The sequence below is a fragment of the Pseudochaenichthys georgianus genome, unplaced genomic scaffold (assembly GCF_902827115.2).
Source record: "Pseudochaenichthys georgianus unplaced genomic scaffold, fPseGeo1.2 scaffold_680_arrow_ctg1, whole genome shotgun sequence".
Lineage (NCBI taxonomy): Eukaryota > Metazoa > Chordata > Actinopteri > Perciformes > Channichthyidae > Pseudochaenichthys > Pseudochaenichthys georgianus.
This window is the reverse complement of record NW_027263234.1, coordinates 67,884-77,331: the sequence shown is the minus strand read 5'-3', so window position 1 is coordinate 77,331 and position 9,448 is coordinate 67,884. Positions and strand designations below refer to the sequence as shown.

Below are 9,448 nucleotides of genomic sequence, written 5' to 3'. Positions count from 1 at the left end.
CTCCCCTGCGCTACTGGTACGCTAAGGAGGACTCTCCTACATGCCTCCGTTAGTGGTGACTGGGCCAGCCAAACCTGGCGACGAGTCTGTACCAGCGACAAGGCGTCCTCATACAGAGGTGCGCCAACCGAAGAAGGGGCGTCAGCCGAAGGAGGGGCGCCAACCGAAGAAGGGGCGTCAGCCGAAGGAGTGCGCCAACCGAAAAAGGGGCGTCAACCGAAGGGGGTGGGGGGACAGGCGGCCCTCTAGCAGCCCCTACACCGGGCCCAGGCTGGAAGGGCAAGAGGCGACTTCATCATGCCCCTATCGGCAGCTAGCCGATCCACGTTAGAGGACAGCCTGTTTCTAGTCCTTCTATTGGGGGGAGCACACATAGCCATCGCTCCCTCAAGTCGCCAGGAACGGCCGAATTGATCTGGAGGAGGATGTGACAAGGAGAGGTGTCTGTTGGCTGCTGCCAGACGTTCCACCTCAGTGATTCTAGCCACTGAGGTGCATGCAGCTACAGCTCATGCAGGCGTTTACCGTGAGAACCTCCCTCAGATGCTCGGATTTCGTCCCCACTGACCGCCAGAAGCGGCCGAGGCAGGAGGGGCAGCGGTCGTGGCCGTCCTCGGTCTCAAGAGGAGCCATGCAGGCGCTACATGAATGAGCCATTCTGTAGGGAGCCAGATGCAGCGTAGCCGGGAGCGGGTGCGGGAACATAGCCTTCACCAGCTACCTGCTTAATGGAAAGAGTAGAGCATTGCTGCTACTCGCCCTACAGAAAGAGGGATGTAATTACACCCACGTTACCCGGCAGAGGGAGCGGGAGCGAGAGCACTGCCTTCACCTGGCTGTATTAATAAACACGGCAGTTCAGCGTCTACCAGGAGCGGGGGCAAGAACACTACCTTCACTGGTTGAGTTAGAGACTAACGCCAGAGGCAGCGTAACTGGAGCGGGTGCGGGAACACAGCCTTCACCAGCTACCTGCTGAACGGAAGAGTAGAGCGGTGCTACTACTCGCCCGAACAGAAAAAGGGATGTAGCTACATCCGCATTTCCGGCAGAGGGAGCGCTAGCACTGCCTTCACCTAGCTGGGTAAAATAAAGAAGCTTAACAGTACACGCAAGACGTTAGCCGAGCGGCTGCTGCTAACGATCAAGCGAGATCAAGTCAAATAACACACATGTTTAAGACCAGATATCTAGCACAGAGCCGTAGTTACATCAGTAACCATGGCCAGTGCTCACACGGCATCTAACCGTAGTTACAGTAGTAACTGTGGCCAGTACTTACGGCTTAGAACCTTAGTTACAGTAGTAACTGTGGCCGGTGCCTAAAAGTGTCAGCCAAACGGCTGCCCACTAGATAATATAATATTGGGAGGATGAAATCCTCCTTAATGGCCACACATGCAGAGCACACAGCACCCGCAGTGAAGATGTTCTCTGCATATCATCCTAGTGCTAGGAGTCTAGTACTAGGAGCAGTAAATACAACGATCTAGCGCTACTGCAATCAAACCCTATGTTACCGGGAGCGGGAGCACTGCCCTCACCGGCTGAGTTAATAATTAAGCTTAACAGCAAGGTGTTAGCCAAGCGGCTGCTGCTAACAATCAAGCGACCAAGTCAGAACACAAATGTTAAGACCAGATAATAGCTTCTAAGAAATAGAAAGTACTTACCTTACTCTCTGCATCTAAACGAAAAACGGGTTTAAAATATGACACTGGGCTTTCCATACTAAATCGAATGAGGGACGCATCCAAAGCTGGGACTCAAACGCTAATGATAGCTCGGGCACAACGCCACAAGCAGAACTTTCAAAAGAGCATAAGGGCAACTTTATGGGAGAGGAAGCGGGAACACTGTCGTCACCAGAAAGTCCTAAGCCACAAAAAAATAAGACGGCAATCAGGACAAACTTGGCTGGGAGAGGGTGCGGGGACACAGCCATCACCAGCAACAAGCTGACACAAACCTGTCCGTCGAGGCTCTGCACAGCCGGCCACAGCTCCTGGAGGACGCGTTAACGACCCGTAGCTCCGACTGTCAGTCGCGAAGCTGCACGCGGCCAGCTGCTTGCAGAGCAATGCCTCAGATCAAACGTTCAAACCTGACGCTGTAGGCTACAAAAATGTAGCCACGGTACTCTCGCGCAGCGAGAAGATGAAAGGAACAGATCCTCTGACGACACCGGCTGAATATAGCCGGTGTCGTCAGAGGATCTGTCACAGTCACAGGTTGACTTTGTTGTTATTGGTACTCGAGCTGCGCATGCGCGCGATGGACATATCCAGTGCTTAAAGCACCGCCTCAGAAGGGACGAAATAGAACTCTTGTTACTTCAGTACAAAACCCATATATTCACTCTACAATTACAGAAAACTGAAAAGTAGGAAATCTCCATATTCGCGAGGATACAAAATCAGCATTTTCTGACATGACGTGAAATTAGTTTTAAGCTGCTTCATGTGACAGACCTGACATTGCATTAGCAGTCTGTTAGCACACGATGTCACAACAATCTAATCTAACAGCAAAACCAAACACACACAGATACAGCTTTAATGACTGCAGGAAGAAGGATGATGTGTGTGTGTGTGTGTGTGTGTGTGTGTGTGTGTGTGGTGTGGTGTGTGTGTGTGTGTGTGTGTGTGTGTGTGTGTGTGTGTGTGTGTGTGTGTGTGTGTGTGTGTGTGTGTGTGTGTGTGGTGTGTGTGTGTGTGTGTGTGTGTGTGTGTGTGTGTGTGTGTGTGTGTGTTTGTCTCAACTGTAACCGCTCTGCTGCCTTTGATAGGCAACAAGAAAGAGGGGAAATAAAACCAAATGAACAACAGGAGCTGGTGTGAGGAGGGGGTGTGAGGCTTGATGGATTCCAGCAGGAAGGCGGTTGAATGGATATTAATGGGGATGGCTGACCACGTGACCTTATGAGCGCACACACACTTGCTGTGTGTGAACCAACAGTAGATGAAGAGAAATGGTCCTGGTGCCAGGTTAGACGTGTTCAAATAAAAAAAACACGTCCTTTAGGAGTTAGCAGTGATCCGTCAAACCGGCTTTTCATCTAGTTTCTTTACGGAAGCGGAGATACAGTTTCGTAAGAGGAAACATTGAATTGAAAGTAGTACATCTCATCAGCTCTATTGGAAATGTAACAGTATACGATGTGGTTTTGTCAATGGGTTTTTTAACATATTTTTGTTTGTAAGCTTAACGGTAAACATTAGCCACCTTTAGCTTTGGGTAATGTTGCCTTCAGGTTCGGCCTCAAGAAACGAGTCATCGCTGCACCGATATATTGAGATGATATCCAGATAAAGGAACCCAGGCGAGTACAAAACGTCTCTGTGGGAGGTCATTAAAATAATCCACCCTGCTCTCTCATTGTTGTTCTCATTAAGCTCCGTATCTACCCCTTCAAATTAAGCTGTAACATTTTAAATATGTAATGAAGTCAAATGCTTTGGCAGATGTGTGCACTCTCACTGTTGGAGTTTTTAGGTGTGTCACAACTCTGGATAAAGCCACGTAAAATGGCACTTTTTAAATTCTCTCTCGACCGTATCGTGAGTGCAACGAGGTGTGTGTTACAAGGTGTGTGTTGTGTGAACGGCTGAGCTCTTTATGTCTGCCTGGAGGAAGCTTAAGGAGCGAGGAGACTTCCTGTCAGGCTGGATTATGAACTCTCCATCAGCCGCAGAGAATTAGAGAGCATTAATGTCGCAGGTAAAGCTCCTCGAAGAAACATTAATTATCTTGAACTCACAGCACGTGTGCACGGTAGCTAGCTTGCAAATGTCAGACCTGATATTAATATAGAGAATTAGATACATGTTCATAACTCTTTATGAGCGGCCCTTTGCCTTTGCGTGCGATTCACCTCGAGTGGATTTTCTCTGACATTTAATGGAGCAGTAAAACATTTAGCTTGCTTTGTAGGATAAGATGAGAGAACTATTATCATGTCTGGGAATTAAAGAGGACACATTCTGCCCATCATATCAGCATGTAGCGTCTCTACTTTAAAGAGTCCTCTCCTGCTGATGTTCAGGTGTATATCAGTATGTAGCGTCTCTACTTTAAAGAGTCCTCTCCTGCTGATGTTCAGGTGTATATCAGTATGTAGTGTCTCTACTTTAAAGAGTCCTCTCCTGCTGATGTTCAGGTGTATATCAGTATGTAGTGTCTCTACTTTAAAGAGTCCTCTCCTGCTGATGTTCAGGTGTATATCAGTATGTAGTGTATCTACTTTAAAGAGTCCTCTCCTGCTGATGTTCAGGTGTGTATCAGTATGTAGCGTCTCTACTTTAAAGAGTCCTCTCCTTCTGATGTTCAGGTGTATATCAGTATGTAGTGTCTCTACTTTAAAGAGTCCTCTCCTGCTGATGTTCAGGTGTATATCAGTATGTAGTGTCTCTACTTTAAAGAGTTCTCTCCTGCTGATGTTCAGGTGTATATCAGTATGTAGTGTCTCTACTTTAAAGAGTCCTCTCCTGCTGATGTTCAGGTGTATATCAGTATGTAGTGTCTCTACTTTAAAGAGTCCTCTCCTGCTGATGTTCAGGTGTAGATCAGTATGTAGTGTCTCTACTTTAAAGAGTCCTCTCCTGCTGATGTTCAGGTGTATATCAGTATGTAGTGTCTCTACTTTAAAGAGTCCTCTCCTGCTGATGTTCAGGTGTATATCAGTATGTAGTGTCTCTACTTTAAAGAGTCCTCTCCTGCTGATGTTCAGGTGTATATCAGTATGTAGTGTCTCTACTTTAAAGAGTCCTCTCCTGCTGATGTTCAGGTGTATATCAGTATGTAGTGTCTCTACTTTAAAGAGTCCTCTCCTGCTGATGTTCAGGTGTATATCAGTATGTAGTGTCTCTACTTTAAAGAGTCCTCTCCTGCTGATGTTCAGGTGTATATCAGTATGTAGTGTCTCTACTTTAAACACATGGATTTGCAGACCATTTACATGCACCAAAAACCAATAGAACACACTACAGGAAAGGGAAAACCCCAAAAGCACAACAGGGCCTCTTTAAATAAATAAAAAGTTATGCTCAGTGAATAAATGAAATACTTCTTTCCTGGACAAGTACTGTGAAGGTGACGTTTGCAAGTCTTCAGAAGGAACTGCTTCAAAGCAAACAGCCCAAAGACAACAGAAGAAGACTTCCATTGAACTGAAACTCCAAAGTGTGTGCGTGTGCGTGTGTGTGCGTGTGCGTGTGCGTGTGCGTGTGCGTGTGCGTGTGTGTGTGTGTGTGTGTGAGCAACAGAGAGAATGACAAGCAGTCCAGCGTGGACAAACAAACACAAACAAGGACACACATCCGACCTCTCCCTGCATGAACTCTTCGTGTGAAGCAGAGTGGGGAAAGCTATCAGAATATCGTTATGCGTCCCATAGAGGGGGAATTGTTAGAGCCAGCTTAGTGTTGACTGAGAAGCATGCATACAAAGTTACAAGATACCCATCCTGTAACATTTCTGAAGATACATGTATAGCAGCCAGGTATAGATCGCACAGTTATTACGACATATATAGTGTTCATACTTGGTATATGATATCTTTAGTTATTTGCGTGAGTAATAAGCAGAGGTGGGGGACTCGAGTAGCATATGTTTGGACTTGGCACTTGCTGGACTAACATTGATAAAAGACTCGACTTGACTTTGACTTGGGATTCATGACTTCAGACTTAGGCTCGAGATAGATGACTCGAAAGGACTTTACATTGTTGTTAATGTTGAAAATAAAACTCGACTTTTCATAACCACTGTCCGTTTACTTTACTGATGTAAATGCGGAAATTGGGGTTATTCATCAGAATCTCGTATGACTTTGCTTGTGACTTGCTTGCTTGACTCTCACCACAGTAACTTGGGACTAGGGATGCCAGCGATTATTCGATTATTCGAATATTCGTTACAGTCTCCATAATCGAATATTATTTTTAAAAATCGATTTTTTTTTTTTTTTTTTTTTTATTATTTATGTTTTTTTTTTTTTTTCTGGCTTAGTTTCAACCAAAATATATATAAATATATATATGCTAATGTCGGTCGAATAATCGATTATTATTCGCCAGGGCTGCCGAATAATCGATTTTGATCATGGTCAGTTTCTGGCAACCCTACTTGGGACTTGCTTGACTCTGACCACAGTAACTTGGGACTTGCTGGACTCTCACCACAGTAACTTGGGACTTGCTTGACTCTCACCACAGTAACTTGGGACTTGCTTGACTCTCACCACAGTAACTTGGGACTTGCTGGACTCTCACCACAGTAACTTGGGACTTGCTTGACTCTGACCACAGTAACTTGGGACTTGCTCGACTCTCACCACAGTAACTTGGGACTTGCTCGACTCTCACCACAGTAACTTGGGACTTGCTCGACTCTCACCACAGTAACTTGGGACTTGCTTGACTCTCACCACAGTAACTTGGGACTTGCTTGACTCTCACCACAGTAACTTGGGACTTGCTGGACTCTCACCACAGTAACTTCGGACTTGCTTGACTCTCACCACAGTAACTTGGGACTTGCTCGACTCTCACCACAGTAACTTGGGACTTGCTGGACTCTCACCACAGTAACTTGGGACTTGCTTGACTCTCACCACAGTAACTTGGGACTTGCTCGACTCTCACCACAGTAACTTGGGACTTGCTTGACTCTCACCACAGTAACTTGGGACTTGCTGGACTCTCACCACAGTAACTTGGGACTTGCTGGACTCTCACCACAGTAACTTGGGACTTGCTTGACTCTCACCACAGTAACTTGGGACTTGCTGGACTCTCACCACAGTAACTTGGGACTTGCTGGACTCTCACCACAGTAACTTGGGACTTGCTTGACTCTCACCACAGTAACTTGGGACTTGCTCGACTCTCACCACAGTAACTTGGGACTTGCTTGACTCTCACCACAGTAACTTGGGACTTGCTTGACTCTCACCACAGTAACTTGGGACTTGCTGGACTCTCACCACAGTAACTTGGGACTTGCTTGACTCTCACCACAGTAACTTGGGACTTGCTGGACTCTCACCACAGTAACTTCGGACTTGCTTGACTCTCACCACAGTAACTTGGGACTTGCTTGACTCTCACCACAGTAACTTGGGACTTGCTTGACTCTCACCACAGTAACTTGGGACTTGCTGGACTCTCACCACAGTAACTTGGGACTTGCTTGACTCTCACCACAGTAACTTGGGACTTGCTGGACTCTCACCACAGTAACTTGTGACTTGCTGGACTCTCACCACAGTAACTTGGGACTTGCTGGACTCTCACCACAGTAACTTGGGACTTGTTTGACTCTCACCACAGTAACTTGGGACTTGCTTGACTCTCACCACAGTAACTTGGGACTTGCTCGACTCTCACCACAGTAACTTGGGACTTGTTTGACTCTCACCACAGTAACTTGGGACTTGCTCGACTCTCACCACAGTAACTTGGGACTTGCTCGACTCTCACCACAGTAACTTGGGACTTGCTCGACTCTCACCACAGTAACTTGGGACTTGCTCGACTCTCACCACAGTAACTTGGGACTTGCTCGACTCTCACCACAGTAACTTGGGACTTGCTTGACTCTCACCACAGTAACTTGGGACTTGCTTGACTCTCACCACAGTAACTTGGGACTTGCTTGACTCTCACCACAGTAACTTGGGACTTGCTTGACTCTCACCACAGTAACTTGGGACTTGCTTGACTCTCACCACAGTAACTTGGGACTTGCTTGACTCTCACCACAGTAACTTGGGACTTGCTTGACTCTCACCACAGTAACTTGGGACTTGCTTGACTCTCACCACAGTAACTTGGGACTTGCTTGACTCTCACCACAGTAACTTGGGACTTCCTTGACTCTCACCACAGTAACTTGGGACTTGCTTGACTCTCACCACAGTAACTTGGGACTTGCTTGACTCTCACCACAGTAACTTGGGACTTGCTTGACTCTCACCACAGTAACTTGGGACTTGCTTGACTCTCACCACAGTAACTTGGGACTTGCTTGACTCTCACCACAGTAACTTGTGACTTGCTTGACTCTCACCACAGTAACTTGGGACTTGCTGGACTCTCACCACAGTAACTTGGGACTTGCTTGACTCTCACCACAGTAACTTGTGACTTGCTTGACTCTCACCACAGTAACTTGGGACTTGCTTGACTCTCACCACAGTAACTTGGGACTTGCTTGACTCTCACCACAGTAACTTGGGACTTGCTTGACTCTCACCACAGTAACTTGGGACTTGCTTGACTCTCACCACAGTAACTTGGGACTTGCTTGACTCTCACCACAGTAACTTGGGACTTGCCTGACTCTCACCACAGTAACTTGGGACTTGCTTGACTCTCACCACAGTAACTTGGGACTTGCTGGACTCTCACCACAGTAACTTGGGACTTGCTTGACTCTCACCACAGTAACTTGGGACTTGCTCGACTCTCACCACAGTAACTTGGGACTTGCTCGACTCTCACCACAGTAACTTGGGACTTGCTCGACTCACCACAGTAACTTGGGACTTGCTCGACTCTCACCACAGTAACTTGGGACTTGCTTGACTCTCACCACAGTAACTTGGGACTTGCTTGACTCTCACCACAGTAACTTGGGACTTGCTTGACTCTCACCACAGTAACTTGGGACTTGCTTGACTCTCACCACAGTAACTTGGGACTTGCTCGACTCACCACAGTAACTTGGGACTTGCTTGACTCTCACCACAGTAACTTGGGACTTGCTTGAGACTTGTAGGTTAAGATATATATGATATCTTCAGTTATCTTCATGAATAACAACAGCTCTCTTACCCTCGGTGCTGAGTCCGGGGCTGGAGGTGAACTGGGCCACGTCCACGATCTTGACCGCGAACTGCTGCCCCGTCTCTCTGTTGATGCATCTCCGCACCACGCTGAAGGGACCCCTTTAAAACACAGACAAAAAAACTGTTAGAAAAATATCACTGGTCCCCGGCTTGAGCTTGAATCTCAGGATCCATGTGTCTGTGATCCTCTCCAGAATGGAAGTAGTCCTCACATACAGAGCATCAACTAGTTCCTGACAGTGTCCTTCACATGCTGATATCCAAGAGAGGGAGTTACACAGTCACAAGATGGAGGAATACCGGTTCTTAGGTAATCATCCTCCTGTCACCTACAAAATACTGAGTTTCTCTCAAAATGTTTGTTTTTTTCTGAAAATCTCAACAGTCTGACTTTTTTTCAAAATTCTGACTTTTTCTCAAAATCTCAAAATTCTGACTTTATCTTAAAATTCTTGTTTATTGGACTGTATAGCACTTTGGTCTGGAGGTTTTAAAGTACTTCATAAATAAAGCTGTATTGTAAGACCAGAATGCACTTGGCTTCTCATTGCCAGGGTTGCAGGCGCACACATTGAGCGCCCTCCAAAGCTTGAGGCT

General features: G+C 46.6%; 1 long non-coding RNA gene across 1 annotated transcript in view; it reads right to left on the bottom strand.

Moving 5' to 3' along the window:
• Positions 1-8,944, bottom strand: part of LOC117443817 (uncharacterized) — a 15,969-nt gene extending 7,025 nt beyond the window's left edge. Inside the window, exon 1 of the long non-coding RNA XR_004551714.1 lies at positions 8,838-8,944. This is a non-coding gene — a long non-coding RNA (uncharacterized lncRNA). The remainder of the gene's footprint in view (positions 1-8,837) is intronic.
• Between the last annotated feature and the right edge of the window lie 504 nt (positions 8,945-9,448).